We start from the raw sequence: 25,102 nt of genomic DNA, 5'->3' as shown, positions 1-25,102 counted from the left end.
ATGAAAAAACAACACGTTATAATTTGCATGCGTCCGGATCGCTATTCTTGATAAACTTACATCAAGAGAGTTCAAAGCCAAGCATATATAAGAACCGAGACAGTTGAAGAGCTATATATAACCTAAAGGACATTAAAAAATACAAAATTCATGTTAGATGAATATTGACTGAGGCAATTGCATCCTTAGTTTCTTTATCATATATAAAAGTAAAATCTTAGACAGTTTTGTTATAAATCAGCAACGAAGTACAAACTACTGGCCTCGAAAATCAACCAATCAAATTGCTGGATTTCATGTTTCGAGCATGATTTTTGTGCTCCGAGCACTGAGCAAAGTTTTATGCCTTCAAGGCCTGATTATGTTATAAAAAAGAATAAAAAACAAATTCTATAAACTTTAAAACTCTCTGCTACAAATAATGTTTCTGTATGTCATTTAATTTGTTTTGTTTTAATTTTTTGTTCATTCCTTACTGCATTTTCTATTGAAAATTAACTGTACAAAATACCAAAGGTACTTAAGATATAATGTATGATGCCTTTCGTATCATAAATTTTGTTGAAATTTATAACGACAATAATAGGTCCTAAAACAAGTTAAAATTTCAGTAATTAAAATACTCAGGTAAACCCATTTACATTTATTAAAACAGCTGTCATCTTTATTGAAAGTGTTAAATTGTTACATATAAATTACCGAAACAAGGTCAAATTTATACGAAAATAAAGCTAGGCCTATTACATTTCTTGTCAGTTTTTACGCTCCTATAATTCACGTTAACGCTTTTACCCATTGACTCTGTGATTAAATGGACATAAAATCAGGCAATATTTTGCTGAAATAGCTTGATAAAAATGCTATAAACGAGTTTTTACAACCGTGTAGTCAATAACTCAATTTGTTTAAGGGTTATACTTAATATTAACAGCAAGAGGAAATTTATGAGAGACAATAATATTTTCATTAAGGTGATTTGAGCTGTGTTGTCTCCCTTACGGCACAATAGAAAGATTATTTCGATTAATATAAATTACTTATTTACAAATGCAAATTAGCATCAACATATGTAAAAAGTCGCGGTTAATGTTAATAAAAATTGTACGAACCAGACACATTACTACTGTAAATGTCTTAATGTAAAATTTTATTATCCATATAGAGTGTCTCTCATTTCAACTTTATGTGAGAGTCGCGAGACTTAGTTGTATCGAGTTATAGGATAAGTCACGTTAATTTAGGCTCAAATATGATTGCTTTCTGCGACTCGGTGAGTAGAAAAGAAATATATTTTCATTTAATGCATTTAAACATACGTCATATCTAATTCCGATATTTGTTTATATTCATGATATTTCTGGTTTCATTTTTTTTATTTTTTTTTCTCACTTTTCAATATCTTTAAAACCTACTAAGATCATGTATTTTCTTCTATTCAAGTTTAAGAACATCAACGTTAGTTTTTGTGCTTAAAATCAAAGTATTCTAATTTTTGGTTGAAGTTATTGAATATAGATGCATATGTTAAGTTCGAACGAATTTATCCAATAATTTTCTACATAATAAGGCTAGTAACGTATTTTCCTCAGCGTGGTCATTCCTACCCTTCATTTATCAGTATTTGGCCGGATTTTTATACCTAAAAAATCTATAAATGGTGATGTTAATTTGACTTAGCTAGCCATATGCAGACTGCATCAATTTTTTTTTATATCACGAGTCTTGTTTAAAACTTTATCCAAGTCTATTTCGATCATTACATTGTTTGACTCCCGCTCATTTGTTCTAATATACAACTCTCTTCTTTGGAAAAATGTAAGGTTTGAACTTTTGTTGATTGATTTACCAGTTGTAGCTCTCATATCTATATTTTATATTACTAAGCAGATCTTAAAATGGCTATACCAAAGTTATCAATAACGGTTGTCATAGCAAATTTTACCGAAGACACATTTATATTATAACATTTATTTGTCAATAATTTTCAATAATAGGTTTAACATCAATGAGGCAAAACAAAACCACAACAACCACAACATATATGTACTTTCTAAATCATGTTTTGTTTAATTTAATGAGGTTAATGACTGCCTTGTTATATAAGTTTATAGTGCATTGCTTTTTATTTGTTTTAAGATATTGCCTTTATTGGCAAGGAAAATGTAAGGTTAAGAAATGAGAACACTAACCATCCAATCCACACATTTTGTTTCTAGTAGACATTTGTTCTAATAGGACATTGAACGGATATAACTGTTCACTACATCTTAAATTAGGAAATAAATTTTGCTATGTTTGCATGTAAAAGGTTCAAATGTAGATGAATATCGCAGAACATATTCTTCATCAATATGAAGGTGGTGATATTTCATACACTATCAATAACATTATAGTTTGTGTTATAAGTTATAATGCATTAAACATGGTAAAAGCCTTCTGTATTTAAAAAAAGAAAAAAGATTTCATAAAAAGGCAAAAAGAGCATCAACATATTTGTCTGTCCTTGCTTAATCTTCACCGGTTGAATGGTTATTCAGTATAGCTGCAAACAGTGTCAGGACCAGACAGAATGCATATGGAAAATGAAACATTTGAAATTTCATTGGTGATTAACTATAACAGCCACCTTGGCTTGGGTAGACTTTCAAAACCATTTTCAAGGGTTACCATGATTTCAGTAGAAAATATTATGAAATGTTTCTTTTGATAATTAAATTTATAGTGCATAACTTTGATAAAGTAAGTGTAATGTACTGCATTTCTTTGCCAAAGTAATTGTAATGTAATGCATTACTTTGCTAAAGTAATTGTAATGTAATTATTTCCAAAATAAATGTAATTGTAATTTTAATATAACGCTGGTTTTGTCAAAGTAATGTTATGTATCAAATTGCAATGTAATTCGCTCATTGTCAGGTTTCTACCTAGTAAGATTACCTGTTCGAAACTTGTTCCTTATAACTGTATAATCGACGAGTTGGCTGTGGGTGTATTTGTTACATGAACCAAGTACACATTTTTACAGTTACTATGATATATCATCATTCTACAATTTTAGTTTACGTCAGTTTTCCCCATTTTGAAATATCTTATTGCAAGATAAAGTTTTTGGAACTTTAAACGTTTTGAAAATAAAAAAAAGGGGAGCGAACATTACTTTACATAGTGCGTCCGATGAGCTATACTGAGGTTCATTGAGAGCTTAAGCCTGAATATTTGAAAGCTAAGGTTTTATTTAACCGAACCAGTTGAAGAGCTTTCAGACCAAAAAGGACACCAAACAAAATAGCCAAATGTATTTAAGAGCAACTTTGCTTGAAGTAGTAGGAACTCTGTTTCTGTTTTATTTTTTAATCTATAAACGGACAATTTAAAAAGGTTTGTTATAAATCATATCAATATGATATATTATGAATCAGAAGTTTATGACAAATGTATATTTCCCCCTAAATTTCCAGGTGTTCAATTTTTTCCTCCTATAGGTCGAAGTCGTCTTGGTATTTTCTACAACAACATATATTGTTTGACAAATATATGCATTACAATATTAGCAGAAAAACAATTTGAGGTCCAAGGTCCATAAACTACACAATATATAAATTTTTAAAATCAAATGCAAGTGCCCCCATTATTGCATTGATATTTAAATGACAAAACTCTGTTTTTTTCGAGCTGAATGAATAACTGCCGCAATAAATTAAACCTCAAAATGATAAATGTTGAATATTTTTTAATTGAAATTAAAAAATAAATATAATAAATATAAGCAACGAAACATTTTTGGTAAATGAATCACAGAATTGAAAAATATCATATTCATGGGTAAGGATAGGTATATTTGCGTCACTGTTGGAAATATTGTGCATGTACACTTAATTTTTTACCTTCGACAACATTAAAATCTACCCTATGGTTTTTTTTTCATTTCGATAAAAGATTTCGAAATATTCATTCTCTGATGTTAAAATAAAATCTCAACGAAAAACGAATATTTACCTCGTGAAACATATTTTCGTACCAAACAACATAGTACATTGGAATCTTTATTTGCTCGGTCTGTCTGTTTTGGGGATCCTTAATTTAAAAGAGCAAAAAAAAGAAAACAAATTTCAAAGGTGGGAACAACGTTTATTGACAGAATCGGAGATATTCATTTTTTGATGTTGACAACATAACATATCTTTAGCTAGTTCCCTTTTCTTTTAACCTGTTAGCGTGTTTGATATATTTGTTGCTTATAATTTTCTTTCATTTTGAGATAACTTCTGAGGGATTTAACAACGCTTAGTTGTGGTTTAACAAATATGCATGCAAGGGAAAAGAAACGGTATTGTGGCGATTATTACGTTCTATTTGTGGATTACAATTTGGACGAAGTGTTCACCACTATTATACGGAAAAGAGATTAATCCGCATGTGTTTCTTCAAACTTTTAAGAAACGATGATCAACTACTATGTAAAGATTATCAAGTTTTCCACTGAGTTCTGTTTCTAAGATAAATTGATATATTTGTGTCTGCAATTTGGCTGATTTTTCATTGGTCGCTTTCGTTCGAGTTAAAGGGGCACTAGCTACAAGATGTATGAAAAAAAACTAATTTTTTTTTTTTGCTCAATCAATAATGAAATGCAAATAGTGAAATAATTATTGGCTTTAGCAGCCAGTATGGTTTAATTTTGTCAAAATAAGTTAAAACAAGAGGCTGTCACAACGACAGCAAACCGGATTTATTAACATTTATTTGTGTCCTCGCAATATCACAAGAACCATTACTGATGAATGGTGAAAGTGAAAATCGTCAATATCAAATTTGACTTCCATTTTGTCATCAGTATCAACATATTAAAATTTGAAAAGCTTTGATTGAATGGTTCATGAGTAAGTGCAACAACGTGAATGGAAACACCATTTTACGATCTTTCAAGAACCATAACTCCTGAACAGTAAAAGTCAAAATCGTCATTATTGAACTTGACCTCCATTTTGTCATCAGTAACAACATATAAAAATTTCAAAAGCTTTGGTTGAATGGTTCATGAGAAAATGCACGGACACGACTGGAAACACCATTTTTCAATCTTTCAAGAACCATTACTGATGAATGGTGAAAGTGAAAATCGTCAATATCAAATTTGACCTCCATTTTGTCATCAGTATCAACATATTAAAATTTGAAAAGCTTAGATTGAATGGTTCATGAGTAAATGCAACAACGTGAATGGAAACACCATTTTACGATCTTTCAAGAACCATAACTCATGAACAGTAAAAGTCAAAATCGTCATTATTGAACTTGACCTCCATTTTGTCATCAGTAACAACATATTAAAATTTGGGAAGCTTTGGTAGAACAGTTCATGTGTAAATGCACGGACACGACTGGAAACACCATTTTTCAATCTTTCAAGAACCATAACTCCTGAACAGTAAAAGTCAAAATCGTCGTTATTGAACTTGACCTCCATTTTGTCATCAGTAACAACATATTAAAATTTGGGAAGCTTTGGTAGAACAGTTCATGTGTAAATGCACGGACACGACTGGAAACACCATAACACATGAATGGTATGTGTAAAGTTATTTAAAGGAAAAGAATGTCAACATTGAAAGTGAAACAAAGATAAATCATTTGATTGACTTATATGATCCACAAAAAATCATCAGGTAAAAACGATGATAAACATTTATTTTTCAGCTATAATATGAAATTAGATAGACTTAGAATAATCAAACAACACGAGTTTGCTTAATCTATTTATATTTATATTTATGTTTACATCGCTTATATGGTCATCACATGACTTTAGAGGTCAATTCGATAATTAATTAGATGGCGTCTGGACTAAAATACACACGAAACGAAGCTACGTATTTTCATGCTCATGCCCTGTTTATTAATTATTTTAGACTTTAAATAGTTTGGATAAATGACTTACATTGTTATAAATAAAATATGAGAATTTAATTAAAATCGGTGAACATGAATTTGACAGCTAGTGCCCCTTTAACATACCGGTAAACCTTACATGTAGTATCAGATTTGATGGTGTGTGTAGCAAAATCTAAATGTTTTACCAATTTATTAATTTATCTTATTTGGATTTTTTTTTATACTCATTAACAGTCACCCTATATATTCCTTGATTTGAAATTCTAAAATCTATAAAAAAAAAACTACACAAATATTTAATATTTATTAGTACAGTATATGAATATTAACAGTATAATTAAAAGAAACCTTTATTTCATGAGTTTTTTTTAAACAGTTGTTAACGATACACGAACATTTGCAGTGAATAGTTCATTCCAATAATGTTAAAATCGCTTGAAAATAGCAACGATCTCGGTTATACTGGAAGGGTAGAACAGTGTATACTTTGTACAATTATCGGTTTTATCGACATAGAGATCCGGTATTATGCTGCATAATATTGTGAAGAATACATGTTCAACCAAAAAATGTCTACTTATGGTGACATTTTGCTAAAAAAAAAAAAAAAAATAGACAATATAGTTACATGGCAAACTCAAATTTTTCCAGCACATGGTTTGAGCCAGTTCAAAGCAGTGGTTGTTGTCGGTTGTGGTCCGCCATATGTATTTTCCCACATTTTGTTTTACATTTTATCATGTCGGCGCCTTTTATAGCTTGCTATACGATATGGTTTTTGCTAATTGTCGAAGGCTTGTTACCTGTAATTGTTAACATCATCGTCTTGTGGTCTCCGATAGACAACAATAAGCAATAATTCTATATTTATTAACCCTTATAGGAAATGCAAGTAAACCGTCATCGACATATTTTACCACATGTAAATGAAAAACTGCAAATCAATAATTTGTATCCGCTCAGATCCAAAGTTATAAAACGGCTTAATGTATATGCAAATGTTTCTATTTCAAGAACATTTTTGAAAAGATGATTGGTTATTTATATATGTAACACCGATTTGATCAATCTTTGCTATTTTTGTAATGACATATTAAAATAATACATTTTGATTGATAACTGCATTGGCAGATTTTCATGAATACATCACTAAAATAAAAAACATGTTTTCATATGCATATCATATAGACAAATTAATTCAGTCAGCTCCTCTTCTTTTTGCATTAATTGTTCATCAACATAATTATATAAACTTAATTATAAGCATCTCGAATTCATCCTAGCAATGTTAAAACTGCATTGTCGCATTTGCAAATTTGTAGTGTTTCCTCGAAGTGATTTGCACCTACTAATCTGTTTACACACCAATTTTGTTTGGCAATTCTTTAAAAACTTCGCCAGCTATGCTGCATAGCTTTGATCTACCATATCTAGATCCCTTTACAAGTTGTTGCAGTGGTTCGTTTGTAAAGGTGCAGGGGTCTTGGCACAAACCCTCATAATGTAATGACTTCAACGTCCACACTCCTGCATAGTTGCATATCTTTAATTCCCCACAGGCTAACGGACGCCTGCGAAGGAATCGAACCCCATAAAAGAATGAAACTGGGTCAATAAAGTGGCTTCATTTTGTTCAGTTGAACCTTTACAAGTCGTTGTTGTTGGGTTTACTAAAGGGGGGACTTAAGATTCCGGAGGGACTGCCACATTCATACATTAAAAATAAACTGACAACGCAATACAAGTTCATCTTTTTGGCCAATTATCTTTCGGGTTCACGTAATTTCCTCTGAAATGTGTTCTAAGAAAGATTTATAAATTAAAACACCAACTTACGACATGCATAGAAAATGAATAGTTTGTATTTCAAGGTCTACAACTAGACATGACTGTAAACAAAGAAAACCCAATTATAATACTGTTATGAATGAATGAATGTCCCAATAAATTAACCTTTACCTGATAAATGTAATGTGTTTTAATTTGCAATGCAACATTCATTTTGACAAATAGGTGCGATTGCTTGTTCTTTATGAATGCATCGCACAAATGAGAAGTAAATATTGAAACACTTTACAGAAATGTGCGACTTTGTTGGAAGATTTATGTTTTTCAACGTTAAAAAATCCTGACAATATGTGATTGAACATTTGAATGAGTCTTTTATTTATCACATAAGATGGTATCTTATCAATATGTCATATCAAAGTTATTTTACTAGAAACTGTCAGGTGATGTTTTATATTGTTATTTCTTCAAAATAAAAAGTTTCAAACCTCACCAGGCATATTCCATCCAACAGATGATTTGTCATACCCACTCTATCATACTTTTCTCTTTTCATCTGACAAGGAGCAAAACGTCGGGAACCACACTGGACCAGAAACTGATTGTCATTCAGCAACACACTCACAAGCCCAGTAGTCAGCACTTTTTGTGCTGACATGAATTATCATTGATATTGTTATATTTATAAATTAACTGTTTACAAAATTTAGAATTTTTTGAAATAATAAGGCTTTTCTACCGCAGGCATAGATTACCTTAGCTGTATTTGGCAACACTTTTAGGAATTTTTGATCTCAATGCTCTTCAACTTTGTACTTTATTTGGCTTTTTTTTTCTTTTTTTTTTCTTTTTTAATTTGTTTTTTTTTTTTTTTTTTAACTTTTTTGGATTCGAGCGTCACTGATGAGTCTTTTGTAGACGAAACGCGCGACTGGCGTATATACAAAATTTAGTCCTGGTATCTATAATGAGTTTATTTGTATATAGTTCTTGATCAAATCTGCATTTTCTGTGTATTGTTTTGTGGACTTGTTTTTCTTATCCTTTTTTTTTCTTGACTCAAAATTACTTTCTACGTTTTATTGTTTTTTACTGCACGCCCAATTGATATTCAAAAATTGTAGACACCATTTGTTATAAATTTCGAACGCCGAAAATGCTGTTCAATTTCACATCTATAATAGAATATTTTCAAAAATCATAAGTATTTAAGACTGAATGTCCCACATACATCGTCTTTGTTTTTTAATACCTTGGTGTTTTAAGAGACCATATTATTCTTTGTTTGAATTGCTTTCTGCTGAATTTTAATTTTAAGTGCAAATTTATCCTTAAATATAGTTACATTACTTAGTTTCAAACTATAAATTGGGTGCAATAATGGCTAATTTACGTTTAATGTCAACTTTGAGTCATCATCACGTGAAAAATGTACAGCAAGAAATAAAGCAGAATATCGCTACTGTTAGAAACCAGCTGACATGCAACCAGAAAAGTTCCAATAACATTATTAAAACATTTAAGTAATAAACCATCTACAGCTGTGGTTGTAAGAGAATTGGTACTCCTCAATAGATCTCATAGTACAGTGAAACCTGAATAAACCGAATCCTGCATAAACCAAAAACCTGTATAAACCAAACATGTTCTTAAACACCGTCGTATCAAATTGTATGCGTTGTGAACCCGGTAAAACCAGTTATCGACCAAAACCGAACAAAATTTAAAGTCCAGAAGAGGTTCGATTTAAACAGGTTTCACTGTACTTACACAAACGGTTAATTTTGTCATGATAGTATATGAGGTAATATTCCATTAAATAGATATAGATCCATTTATCAAAAGCATTATTTTCAAAATGGTTGCATAATTATTTTACACGTGTAGTATTAATGACACTAGTTTAAGCATATACGAAAAACACAATGTTCACCTGCCAGGTGTTAAAAATTTATTTGTGAATACTAAACTCAAGCACTTTTACTCCTCACATATGCATTAAGACTTATTTAATGGTTTAATCCTTTACCGAATAATCAGTTCTCTATTAACAATAATTAAAGATGTATAATGTGTCCTGGCTGGCCATTAGTAAACTAGTATTAATATGTAACTGTTATTTTGATCTTAACAGTCTGAACGATAAATCATTATGTCTTTTAGTCTATATTTTGCAGTATATACAGTTCTGGTGTCAGACCACTAATTCACTCCCTCCAATTTAGAACGTATGTAATATTATCCCCACAATGAAGCGAAACAGTGCCTTTGGAGTCATTTTTTACTTATACTAAACAAAAAAATTGCAGGTATTTAACTTTTCGTGAAAGAGACATGAATTTAGCACATTTTGAGCCCAAATGTACTATTTAAAATTTGAAGAATTATGCGCTCCAAAGTATACAAATATAAGATTTTCAGAAACACCTTTATCTTTCTTATGAATTACAGTCACAATGTAACTATATAGTACATATACAGTTACATAATCAGTATATACCTGGAAGTTAAACTGCATGTAATTTTATAGATTTTTAGTAGATAGGGATTTTGCATTGGTGGTTTTACACCGCATGTGTTTATTTAATTCATTCACAAAATACGTGATATTTTAGTTCGGGAAATAGGGTTTATTCACAAGCCACAATAAGGATTTTTACTGCGAGTATTGTATTGTGAAATCGGTACTTTTCTTTTTGATTTTGTAGTGCTACGTATAGATTTGATCGATAAGAAAATCCCTTTCAACTTAACCGTACCGTTGTTCTGGTACACACACAGGTTTGGGGATGTACTCGCAATAACATGTTCAACTCCACCACATTGCATATGTGTCTTTCAACAGCCACAGGTCTGTAGTCCTGTGAAAACCGTTGTTTGCCATCTTCAAGTTATGTTGTTTTTTGTTTGTTAGTGTGATTGGCTTACTCCGAACTGTAAGTGTTGTCTTTCAAAGTACATGGTAATCATATTGCCTCAATATACGATATCAATTTTGGTCATTATTGAAGGATGTACGTTGACCCGTAGCTGTACGAAGGTGACGAACAGGTCTAAACCATGCGAGTCATGTTGTTTTAAATACCACTTTCACCTTAAATATATGTTTTCTTTTACTTGAAGTTAAATCGTTTTGCTGCAAAAATAATCTTTACTCTTGTTTTGTGCAATGCTGTAAAAATAAACGATTAAAATAAAAACGCATTAATGGTAAATATTGTAACTTTAGTCAGTACCGTATATATTTCATTTTTCAAAACGCATTCATCGTAAATCAATAGTAATAAAAATTATAGATTTTAAATCATTTCAGTATACATACAACATATGAACAGGCTTGCTGTGCGGATGGTACCATTTGGACTACCATTCCACTTCTATTGAAACAGAATCATTGGTAGAAAAATAAACATATAATACTAAATTCAGTCTTAATTGCACCTCATGGTGAATTATCAAACATACTTTTTTCGTTGTGTAAAACTTTTTGACATTTTTATTCAGAATCCAAAGAATGTCCGTTTAAAATGAAGACAACGAAACTATATCAATGTCTACCCCTTTTCCTTTCTTGTAACTTACGGTCACAATGTAGCTATACAAAACGTATACAGTTACATAGGCGTCAAAGCATTTTTTTTTCTTTTTCGAATCAACAAATGTTACCACAAAGTCCACAACTACGCTTCATGGAGTGTTTAATTGTTGATACATAATTTATCGCAAGGAACTTGAGGTGAAGGACTGTATGTTCTAATAGATATGTACTATAAGAATCCCCCAACAATAACAAAAACTGCGGATATAGACTCGTCGTCTTGTACATACTGACGTCGTATTATGTTTGCGTAAACTGTGAAAATTATTTATGTTGTTGGTTTTTTATTCGCCGCCAAATGTACTGGAAACAGATTACATGAAATTTAACAACAGAAGACTTTTCCTCTTTTGATATTAGAAACTTTAATTTCCCAATGTATCATGCCTGTCGACAAAACAGTAGGTGTAAAAACCGAGGTCTTTATTCTCCGGGAGTCTAATTGAGCGGAAACCACGGCGATAGCAATGATATCTAAAATCGTTTTTCCATACTGTTGCACTGAGACATCCTCGAGGTTTAACTGTTTGTTTTCTATGTTATATTATACGATAAACGCTTAAAACATACACCGTACAAAACGTTAGTAGTACCTTTAGAACTAGTATTAAGAATTATTGGAAATTGAATGTAGAAAGTTGAACGTGGCAAAGACTTAAAGTCATTCGATAACATAAATAACAAAATATGTATTAAAATAATAATCATGAATTAATGATTTCGACTAAAAGGTATCATAAATGGTACTAGTACTTGACAAGAATTAACCGCAGAAATCTATACTATATATTGAAATTGTTTCGTATGGCAATAGTTTTTCGATCAGATACAATATGTCCATGATAAGCTTTTAAATTGATGCTTTAGTTGCAATTTCTTGCAGATTTTGATCAACCGCAACAATAAATTGGGCCAAAAGATTGTAACAGAACTGTCTTTGCCGAATACGTTTAAGTAGCATCCTTATCTTACCTATATATGTTTTTAATGTTTGGAAGGTTTAGTTTCAGACTCCCCATAACATTGCTTGAAATGTTATTCAACCTCGTTGCTCTCATATTGTCTTGCATTTTGCATTGTTACATTTTGTTTCAGTTTAACACGTAGCTGAAGGATTTTTTTCTCTATAGACATATCTATTTATATCCGACTGTCTTAGGCTTAATAACATATATCCTTACCAGAATTTAGTCATTGACATCTTTCATTCCATGCATTACAAGCCTCTTAAGAAATTTTGACCTTTTGACTATAACCCTACAAGAAAAAAAGCAACAATATTAATAATAGAAAAACAATTACCCATATCATGATCACCCATTTATCTTGGTAGTATGACGTTATACATATAATATGATAAATGATCCACTAAATTACTTATCAAACAATTACCATCTTTTAAGCCTTTTGATACCGTAACTAAATCGTATTCTGATTGATCATTTTCTCTGGATTAAATTGTTCAATATTTGTTACAATTATCACAAATGGTTAACAGAACTTTCTAAATAATAAACGTTACACGTGGGTAAAAAATAGATTTTAAAAATTGCAAATACTTTAAATAAAATGTGTGTTTTATAATGTGAAATAGGTTATATATTTTTAAGTAGATAAGGAATATGCAAAACATAATTGTTGAGGGGACTGTTTAGATTGTCAAATGACCAATAATCAAAAAAAGACTGAAAGAACAACGGTTTGTGATTTGAAAACTCATTGTACAACTGGCAATGCTACTATTATTTAATGCGTTCTGGAGGAATCTAAAAGAATGCTTATGAGAAAAATATATATAAAGTATGTTTTCTTTTTTTTCTCGCCAAAAAAATCAAAACTAAGAATAAAGTAAAAATCACAAAAATACCGAACTCCGAGGGAAATTCAAAACGGAAAGTCAAATTTAAATGATAAAACACATCAAACGAATAGACAACAATTGTCAGTTTTAATAAAATTATTGCTCAAGAGACAACGTTATCCATTTATGAACTCAAAATCACAACATGTTGCACATCTAAAAAAATAAAGCAGGTTGCAGCATTAATATATATGTACAAAACAACACAAACATTAAAAAGGAAACAGTGAATATAAGTATCAAGGAATATTTCGGATAACATATATCCGTCATCAGTGTGATGTAAAAATGAATCTTATCAATTTATTTTGATATTGCAAAAATAAATCTTTCGAAAAAAGCTAAAGTTTTTAACTAGATATTTAAGACTTAAGATGTTTATCATTTTAAAGCCTAAATTAAATGATGACAAATATTCGGGCCCATTCAACGTTGTGATGTTTCTATCGGTCCCATTCTTTCTGACGCACCTGAGCTCAATTCGTGGTTTTATTTTGCTGGGTTTTGGTTGCACAATATTTAGTTATATATATATGTAGTCTTCTGTGGTCTTTTTTTTTTTTATTTCTGTTTGTTAATATTTTGTATGTGTTTCGACGAAATATGATTTTAATTTAACTCTTGCTATCTGTACCCTTGAATTGTGTCTTCTCTTTCTTCCCATGTGACAATGACAAGGATGTCTCAGTTTTGTAGCTAAAAACAGAATAATATATTATTATAATTAATAAATTATAATTCATCAATTAGTAATACAAAAGTTGCATTCGTTTGAAATGTATATAGAAGATGAGTATTTTGTTAATAACTTTTATACAATTTGTAACGGTTAAATTAATATATGATTTGTTTCACTTCTTTTCCTTTTCTTTGTATGTTCCATTAATAATTTAAAACGCTTATTTTTTGGAGAAAAAAAACAATACTTCCTGTAAAATGATTTTATTTTACTTACATTACGAATAAAACTTAACATAGTTATGTATACGTTTTTTTTCTTGATAATTAAATAAGATACAAAAAGCCACTTTCTAAATTCACAAATTTGGCTAAGTTCATAAATTTGGGGAAAAGCTACGTAGACAACAACGTGGGGAAAAGCTTATATAAAACAAAAGTCTGTTAAACATTGCCTAAATGGAAACAATCTCGTTTAAAAAGTGTGGATTATCTCAGATGATCCGAGGTATAATCAAGGCAACAGTTGTATCCCGTTGTCAATGTTCATACATCCATTACTAATTAGCGAAAACAAATCCGGGTCACATACCAAAACAGACAGAACAACGGAAAAACTGAAACTGAAACTGAAACTCTGAACTGCAATAAAAAAAACTGTCATATTCCTGACATGGTACAGGACATTTTAAGAAATTAAATGGTGAGTTGAACATGGTGTTATAGTATCATATGTTCCTGTTCGCGGCTTTTAATAAATTGTTGTAGCACTGTTGTTAAAAAGAAATGTAAATAAAGGTTGACTCGAATAATTAATTTCTACAAAACATGCTAATAATTGAAATTAAACCAGTCAAGAAAAGCTGAAACATGCTAATAAGAAGAACCATAATATTTCAAAAGTGCGAATGAACTGTTGCACAAAACATGCAATGCTATAGTTGATATTCGTCAAACTTAACTTCATCATTTAACAATTTGAGTGAAATTATATGATAATGCAAGCAATTCATTTGCAGTTTCCTTGTAACATGTTACCAGTGACGGACTGAATCACCTCCAATGATAAATACATTTGGCTACAAAATTCTTTTATAATCATTGATTATGTATGCATTAGTGTCCTCCATGACATCTATACCTCTGTATTCACCAGGAAAGCGCTTTATGTCACAGCTTGATGCGGGATTTGGAAGTTTTTTGCCATTGTTTCTAAATAAACACAATGTAACACTAGCATACAGATTACAAAAACAATGATATAACTGGACATTAAGTCTCAATCGTACTTAAATAACAGGACAAGGGCCTCTTTGATGTTTTTAGTGCAGGGATAAACGGATATGACTTTTTGTGTTGAACGAATTTTTCCTTTTTCATAGTATAATTATTAAAATCAACGTTACGGGATTATAGAATATAAAACTAAAAGACTAATAAAAGAACTCATATACATTTTCAAATTATTCAGAAGCAAACTATCGACATATTTTAAACGACATTGCATCTAGAAAAGCAGTTAAATCCTGTTTGGTAGGAAATATTTAAAATATTTGAAAGGGATTGTTTACCTTTTGTACTTTTTATAACAACGGTTATCAAACTTAATATACAGAATGTACATAGCCAGAAATAAAGCGTGTGTTGCTCTTTGTATTTTCGGCGTGGCGGCTAAACTTATTCCACATATTTCTATTGCCCGACTGCTTACTTTTTTTTTTCAAAACAGGAAAGTAAAAAAAATCAGTCGTACTATAGCTGTTTAATAAAGTTACAAAGGCGTTTGCAGTTGGAGATCTTTTCCGAAGAATAAACGATTCCAAATTTATAAACAAATGTAGGTGTCCTTTTGTCTTTTTTTTTTGTTCATCCATCGTTGTCAAGATAATGACATTTGATGCGACTGTCATACAAGTGAGAGGCTAAGCGCTTTAAAACCAGGTTTAATCATCATTTTCTACATTTGATTTTGCCTATACCAAGTCAGAAATATGACAGTTGTTGTCGTTTGATGTGTTTTATCATTTGATTTTACCACTTGATTAGGAACTTTCCGTTTTGAATTTTCCTCGGAGTTTAGTATTTTTGAGATTTTACATTTTAACATATTTCGATGTACATTTTTTAAGACTTCATGATTGTTTTTATTGCTCTCATATTTATATCAAAAGAGAAATGGAAGATAATAAAGGGGTATTTAAACTCTTAAGTTTTTCAACAAACTGATAACCTCATGGCAGAAACGAAAATAGCACAACATGACAAACAACAAACAAAAGTAAAAGACGGAGCAACACGAATCGAACCATTACCGGTTGATATCTGGCACGTCAAGTTTGTAAGTAGATCCTGTTGGTGGTATTTTTTTTACTTTTGAATTATGGTATTTTATTGAAAACTTTGTATCTTTTTCTTGTAAAACAATTTTCGCTGTTGAAATATTTATCCTGACATCTATGATGAGTTTATTTTCTACACTATTCCTCAAAATATAGCTATAATATGAGAGTTTGATATGTTTTCCCAGCATAACGTGAGGCTAAAAATAGCAGAAAAACAATGTACGGATAGATTTCGCAACATACATATGTCTCATCTTGATCTTCTTTCTTTTTTAATACCATCATGTCATCCTTGCGGTATATGACAAATAAAACATCTTCTTTTAAGCCAAAATAATCGGTTTTATATTTGAAACTCAACGTGCGCTCTAAATATTAAAACGGTCCTTGGTCCAGTAATATAATTTGATATGCACTGGTGTCCGCATGTCAACAGCTTATTTAACTAAGATTGAGATGTCACATTCTTATAAACCGAATTAAATTTCAAGTTTAAAACGTAACGTTTTGTTCAATATTGAAGAATAAATGTCAAATTACGTTTTTAATTCAAAATATAAAATATTTTAGTAGACTTCCGTCATCTCCATGGTAATCAGTTATTTCAAGTGGTTAAGTTGAAAAAGTCAAAACTGTTTAAAAGCATGACAAATTCTTAATTTGTTTGCATATATTTTGTTGACTAATATAATTCCAAAAGGTTGAGTGACCGGTATAGTTCGATTGCTGACATTTCGTGTGTTTTAACTTTATCTGGTTTTTATGTATACAATGTCTGTCCGACCTTTTTTCGTGTATTGTTCATCTTAATTTGGACCGATGATAAAAAGTTGAAATTAATAAAAAGTTATATATGATCAGTTTAATGTAAATTTTCACGACAAACTCCTTGTGTCAAATTCGGTATTTTGTAGTCAACTTAGATCGGTTCTATATGTATTCTAACTAGTACATTTGTTTATTTACAAGTCATTCTACTGGTGCAGAAAAATTGGTACCGTTCATATTATTAATTAGTCTTTGTAGTTGAATAAGTTTTTACTGATTAGTTAAAATTACCAATCTTTCTGATTATTTAATAAGTCCTAATAGTTTTATCTACCTAGTAATTTGTACTAATCCTATGCACGACAAGTGTAGTGAACTTCTAGATATATCTTTAAGTGTCACTGATTTTCAGTAGCCGGCTATTTTGCAAATAAAAACAATAGATACTTACCTCTCTATAAATTGAAAAGAACAGTATATTGGATGGACTGAAATCAAATGTCTGAACAGTACTGAACATATAAGCATTATAAGTATAAAAATGACCTTTTCAAACTAAAATGAATTTACTAGTATTAATATATTTATATGTTTAGTCATGTGTCTACTGTCTAGAGAACAAAACAGATCAAAGCAGTTTATATAATAAATTCCATACCATTACAAGTAAAAGAAAAACTTGTTGTATAAAAAATATCTTTTGAGTTACTTTGATTTGTTAAAATATATTTTAATCAGAGTTCATTTATTATTTTATCCAACTAAATGGATAATGTAAGATTCTATTTTGTTGCTGAACTCATAAAAATATGAATTATTGTTTTTTTTAAATTTATATTTCGATTTAATAATAAACAGTATCACAAGACTGAATTGGTTTCATTAAAAGGATGGTCAAAATCATAAAAGAGGCAAATGAAATGCAACAAACTAAATGTTTAGACAAACAAACAAAAAAAAGGCGTATACAAACAGGAATCACTAACATCTAAAGCTTAATGCATTAGCAATTATTCCTATGAAAGTAAAGTCCGCGGAAAAGAAAACTTAAACATTAGATAACCTTTGCAATAAACTTGTTTTTCAATGACAATAAACGATTTTTTTCATGTCAATCGAAACGGTCTATATCCTTATCTGTTCAAAATGACATCAAGAGCCATCTATAACCATATATACATAGAAAAAACTGTCCCATGTATCCCCTTCCGGAAAAGTATTTATATGTATCAAGTTGTTTTATTCATTAACTATTTTTCCTTTTATGGTGTTACTTTTGACGTGCTAGCTCTCAACGTAAGTACTTTTGAATTTCTGAAACCAGTATTAGGGTTTGGGCTCAACTGAAGATATTTTTATTTCTCGAAATAACCAAATGATGAATCAAACTAATGTATAGTTACTGTTCACAGAAGTTTATCTAGCAATTTTTTCTGGTGTTCAGTTTGTGTCAGTTTGACCCTAGCTACTTTTTGGACCTAAAAGGTAACTTATAAAAACTAGCCCCCACCCACTATAAAAACATAATCATATTAACCCTATGACTAACAATTGGTCACGTTACCATGACAACAAGGTGACTATACAATAAACGTCTTTCCGATTAAGTTATGCATGTGCTTAAAATATTACAAACTTTAAACACGTTTATGCGTTATTATAAAAACATTATTTTTTATTGACAGTTGACGAGAAAAGTACAAGATTAGAACTTGCACTGGATGACGGAGAATCTAACAAGGACTTCTGATCGTAAAACGGAAATATATCTGTAATAAATATCGAACGTACCGAACTGGCCTCCAAATTCGACATTTTGTTGTCTCGATGAAAATAAGACAGCGTTTGTACAGAAGATTACTACAAGTGAAATTGATTAGTAACAAGAGAAATCCTTGTTCTTCGTTTGAAAATGATTTTTGTTCCGTTGTCACCTGGCGCTATCATTGTTTTTGATGTTTGAGTGCAGAATAAGAAAACTTTGATGAATAGTCAAAATAAAAGAACATTCTATAACTTTTATCAAGGTAAAACATAATCTTTATTCTTATTTTATTTTCATTAATTATTCGTCGCGAAAAATGGTGACGTTGCTATATTTGTTTCTTCATGTTAATTTCGATGTAAAGTCCCTTAAACTAAATTTATGTAAACTAAGCATTACGTTTTATGGCAATTGTTTCATTTTTGTAAATTCATTGATTAAAATCGAACGATAACCTGTGATTCGGTGTATAATTTAAATTCTGAAAGAGTCCATAATTGTTCAAATAAAGAATTTCTTTTTCCATTTGTATTTAAATCTTGGACACTTTATCTACATTTTTTTCATTGTTTTCAATGCACAAGTTTATTAATTAAAAAACCCAAGTATTTATTATGTTAATTAGTTTATCTATTAAAAACATGTACATGTATGATCCGAAAGATTAAAGGCATATGAACAAAACAAGTAAATTTACAATGCAAAAAATAATAAAATACTAAAACATAATATACCAGTTGCAAAATAAAAGTAATAATACTAATGCAGGTGAAGTATTCACCCTTCTAAGTACAAACGACTATTAATGCTAAACAAACAAATTATTAGAATTATTTTAAAAAAAAATAGTGAACCATGCAGTGTCTTGTTTTTAACCTTCTTTCCATTGTTTGTTAAAGAGTCAGTGATTCTATGTTGGTATTTTCGGATTGATAGAGTTCATTCAAATTAGTATTTAAAAATATATTAAAAAAATAAAAAAATCTCTAGCCATGATACATTTTAATATTGACATATTAGTATGATACCCATTCCAGCCACACTCTTAAGGAATAAATTTCATTAAATGCGATCGTCACACAATTATGGGAAAGCTAAATACATAAAAGTTTAATGGACACCAAGAGAAACATTGGCGTTAACAGCAGGCAAACACTATAAAAATCAAATTTGAGTTTCTGAAATTTACAATGAACTCTATCATTCCGAAAATACCAACATAGAATCACTGACTCTTTAACAAACAATAGAAAGTAGGTTTTATTTTATTTTGTAATTTGAAAGGGATTCGAAAATAATCATTTTAATAAGTATTCATTTAATATTCATCATTTTTACTTTAAGTGGACATAGACTTAATAAAACAAATATCATTCGTTGTCTTTTATTTAATGCTTTTTTATGTAAGGAACATACACAGCGGACACGGCTTCGTGTGTGAATAGCGTGCTTGGTATATGACGGGTCTTGATAATGCCTTACTTTTATTGCTTGTCCATATGTTTAGAAAGCTGAAGGTTGTGCAACAAAATCCCTTGAAAACAATAGGGCTGATCTCGGGTGCTCCGGAAGGGTCGATCTTGTAATAAATCTATAAAAGATGAAGACGAATGTTGTTGACATTGAGAAAATACATTAGTTGTCTTCATTTGTTTCGTTGATTGTAGCGTTAATTATGTTGATACGGATTTCCCATTTTTGAATATGCCTTTGAGTTTAGTATTTTTGTTATACTTTTTGAAACTTGTCCAACAGTGGGTATATACATACTTATAATTACGGTGTTAACTGTTTACAAAATTTTGTGTGAATTTTTGAAAAAGTAAGGCTTTTCTACCTGAGGCATAGATTACCTTAGCTGTATTTGGCATAACTTTTAGGAATTTTGGTCCTTAATGCTCTTCAACTTCGTACTTTATTTGGCCTTTTTAACTTTTTTGGATTCGAGCGTCACTGATGAGTCTTTTTAGACGAAACGCGCGTCTGGCGTATATACAAAATTAAGTCCTGGTATCTATGATGAGTTTATTTACAACCACTAGGTCGATGTCACTGCTGGTGGAGAATTATTTTCCCGAGGGTATCACCAGCCCAGTAGTCAGCACTTTTTGTGCTGACATGAACTATCATTGATATTGTTATATTGATAAATTAACTGTTTACAAAATTTTGAATTTTTGAAAAACTAAGGCTTTTATACCACAGGCATAGATTACCTTAGCTGTATTTGGCATAACTTTTAGGAATTTTGGTCCTTAATGCTCTTCAACTTCGTACTTTATTTAGCCTTTTTAACTTTTTGGGATTCGAGCGTCACTGATGAGTCTTATGTAGACGAAACGCGCGTCTGGCGTATATACAAAATTTAGTCCTGGTATCTATAATGAGTTTAACTGAATCATTAAATACATTTTGTCTATCTTAAAATTGAAAAACGGCACATAGTGCATTTGGATTAAAAAGTTACTATTAATATGTAAACATCACTACATCTATATATTCATATGAAGACAAATTCAAAAACCCCTTTCATAATACCTCCTTCTGAAGGCTGCATTTTGGCTAAATAGTTGTAAGTTGACACATGTTTTCAATTTTCTTGGAAGGAGTACTTGTACAAATGTATGGGACAGGGCAAATTAATGAGGAACTATCATAAACTATTATAATGATTTTTATTATTTTTATTTGAATTGATATTTGGCATGTTGTGTGTATTTTCGTCATATAAATTGGATGATATATTGCATTTTATTTATGTTATCTTTCATATTTGGTATGTTTCGATAAATATACTGATGACATATATCCAGGTTGATTACATATGAATAATTCCATATATTATGAAAAATAAGTGAACCAATGTTTTTAATGTCACATTATTTCAATCTCTGTCTTTTCGTTTAATTGAAAATGTATGTTTTAAAAACTCGATATGGGTGAGGGTGATTGAATATATGTTGTAGTAAACCATGACAATGTATTATCATGTTTGTGAACAATGGCATAATTCTATTTATTTCATTATTATTTAGTTAATAATTATCTTTATTCACAAGATCATCTCAAAGCGATTGTTGTAACAAATGTCATTTGCTACTATTACTTACTCTATAATTATGAGCATTGGTTAATGGCATGTTCGCATTGTCATGGCTTCTAATTCTAAACATTGAAAATGAATAAACCGAATGAATTCTCGAATAAAAAATTTGAATAAAACAAGAAATAGGTATAACAACATAATGTTTAGTTTAGAATGGACATTCAAGGATACACAAACATAACTTTTGAATAACACTTTACTGTCTAACACCGGCTATTGCTATCTTTCTTGACGTAAGCAGACGAACAATGGCACCGTTCCAAGTAAGCCCCATAAATATTGTTATCGAGTCTTGATCATAATTTTCAAACATATAGTCTATTTTTATAATGATAATGTTCTACATCAAAAAGAAAAGTGATTATTTAGATCTGTGAACATTTAGTAACAATCTGTACGAACTGAACTACCAAATGAGTTTTTACGTATGTATATGATTTCGGTTGCACAAATATCAACAAACAACGTTGTTGAACGGGAATGAAACACAAAACAAAACTCTTCCGTAGAATAATTGCTTTATTTATTTAAACTCATCTATAGTAACAATAAATACATTTAACATTCCCATATTCACAAATAGAACCAATTAATACATTCAATTATATATTTCATTTAGTTTTTATCAGTGGTAATTTATCAGCCTTTTACACGTCGAAATTAAAACGTTCCATTTAAATTGGACCACAATTAAATAACGAATATGAATTCAGACGTGTCGATGGTCTATCAATGTTTCAAAGGTTCGCGAGCCCAAATGGTCTTCTAAACGCACAACCACTTCGTGATGGTCGTTTGTGAATTAAATTCAGTTGTATTTAACATTTCAAACACGATGTAAAAATCAAATATTTGGAAAATGCTGGGTAAAATAGATTCAAAGGGTGCTCATAATGTTTGGATGGGGTCAAATATTAGAAAAAAATGATTTACCAAAATATTACTACACATTCAACACATTATATTAAATATTCAGCCATTAATATACATCAATATTTAGGCATACATAAATGATGATGGCGATAACAATTGAATTAAACAACTTGTTCCTTTTCTTAATTATTGAATTTATTTGTTTCATTTATAAATGATTTATGGTATCAAGTTACCACAGATATTCATAACGCTCGGTGATTTAAGGGTATAGTTATCTACAATCTGTATTTATTTATTCCTTTTATAAAAGCTATTCACAATGGTTGACATTTTTTCAATATCATGGGTTATGACATACATATAGAAATATATATCGGAGAATTTTTTTTCCACAACTCTTTCGAGAACAAATGGCAGCTACAGTTGCAACTCCCTGAGTTAAAATTGACCGTAGACGATTTTATATGCTTTCCTTTGTAACATTTGTATCCTTTATGTTCTCAAAAAATTGTGGTCAGGATCTTACAAGATTTCAGTTATTTCGACAGATAGAATTGATTGGTTGATTGATTATTTGTGTTTTACGCCATTTTCGGCAGGACAACTGCCAGTCCTAATCAGTTAAAAACCAGAGTCAAACAAACCCGCCACGAGGGGGTTCGAATTCGTCTTAGTGTTTTTAACAGGCTAGTGATCGCTATAAATGAGCTATTTCACTAGTCCATGGCACACAGACCCTCGACACACGTGTAGCATGCATGAAAGTGTTATCATTCGCGTTTTTTAGCCTCATAGTATAAGTTGTGTGTCCCCTTAACTGTGTTTTTTCTGGTGTTATAGTTCTGCCGTTTAAAAAGTTATCTTTCGGGATAGGCCTTATTAAATTGCCTTGTCTACATCATCTTCAATATAACACTCCAATTACATGACAAGTGGTTTTATGCTATCTTGAAGATGAATGTTCTTTTCGGTTTGTTCATACTTCCGTTTTCTCTTCTTTCAATCAAGTGTTTTTGCATGTTGTACTTTATATAATGCAATATCGCGTTACATGTATAATTTGATGGGTGTAAATGTATTTAATTATTACTGTAATGCCATTTTAGCAATCGAATCTTTCATCTTTTTGTTATATATTATCATGCAAAAACACATGTAAGCTGCACTCGAATTGTATATATCGATACCATTTGAACGGTTTATGATGATAATGATTTGTCTTGTAGAATAACTATAAAGTTTATCTAAGAAATTGATATTATGAATTCTGTATATTTAAAAAACTTTTGTTTTTATTTAAAGAACATCCTTTTTTTTTAATTGCAATGTCACAATTTGAACGTCTACTTTTACAAGGATTGATATATTTTGTGTTTATTTTTTATAGAGTCAGATAATTTGATTTATAAAATGAACATTCGACATAAAAGCTGGTATTCCTTGAATCTCCAAAAAGTAGAACTTCAAGGGAAATTGAATACGGATAGTCCCTTATCATATGGCAAAATTAAACACATCAAAAGAATGAAAAACAACTGCCATATTCCTGGCTTGATATGGGCATTTCCTTATGACAATATAATGCCCTAACTGATATTATTTCTATCAACTATGCACTAGGGCTGATAGCAATTCAAAAGATGGTTAGTGATCAGGGATATCATTATATATATATTATGCCTGGTGTCGATACACCCTAAAAAGGATCGTGATTATTTTTGTTTTAATAGAGATTATAAATTAAACTACGAAACATCGGTTATGTTTCATTGCTGAACTTTTACAAGTCAATAGAAGCGTAGCGTAACATAGACAACGCTACCACTGTTTCGGAGTCTGATTATAAATGCAACCGAAAATCTTCAGGTACAGATTTTTTATTCTTTTGCTTTGCTACTTTTTATACCATATATAAACAACGAATGCGCATTGAATTGAAATAGGAGGAATAATTCGAAATATGATTCTTCATGTAGAACGCTGTTCGTTGTTAACTGCTTAGTGTGTACACTCCTTACACAAACGTTATAACTAAGATAGAAGATATAAATGGGTTGAATTGGGCATTATAATGACCAATCAAATGGTACTTACATAATCATGAAAATATGACGACAGAAAGCAAAACAACATACAGAAAACAGACAAACCTCACTTAAAACCATATACCCTTGTCCAAAAAGGGAAAATACTGCCATCTAAAATTGTAAGGGGTATAAATCTGGTGTTGTGCTTGCTGTAGGGGTGAATTCATTTTGACATGATAATAAAAAAATAATCTACCTTCTACAACTATAAGGATCTTGGGTACATCACTGTTTGGGTCTCAATCATACATTTGAACATGCACATCAAAACATACACATATTATTTTTTTTATTTTTAATTTACGGTATTTAATTAAAAAAAATATCATTTAAATTAGAGG

General features: G+C 30.4%; 1 protein-coding gene across 2 annotated transcripts in view; it reads left to right on the top strand.

The window, feature by feature from the left end:
* Positions 1-1,168: 1,168 nt before the first annotated feature.
* Positions 1,169-25,102, top strand: part of LOC139511884 (homeobox protein Hox-B7a-like) — a 52,334-nt gene continuing 28,400 nt past the window's right edge. The window contains exons 1-2 of one of the 2 annotated variants that reach the window (XM_071299023.1): positions 1,172-1,270; positions 18,613-18,954. The gene's annotated coding sequence lies outside the window, so the exon portion shown is untranslated. Of the gene's footprint in view, positions 1,271-18,612; positions 18,955-25,102 lie in introns of both variants that reach the window. The other variant, XM_071299026.1, reaches the window with a different exon arrangement.

This window comes from Mytilus edulis, chromosome 2 (assembly GCF_963676685.1).
Source record: "Mytilus edulis chromosome 2, xbMytEdul2.2, whole genome shotgun sequence".
Classification (NCBI taxonomy): Eukaryota; Metazoa; Mollusca; class Bivalvia; order Mytilida; family Mytilidae; genus Mytilus; species Mytilus edulis.
Note: the sequence above shows the minus strand (reverse complement) of the source record. Positions and strands in the feature narration are given on the sequence as shown.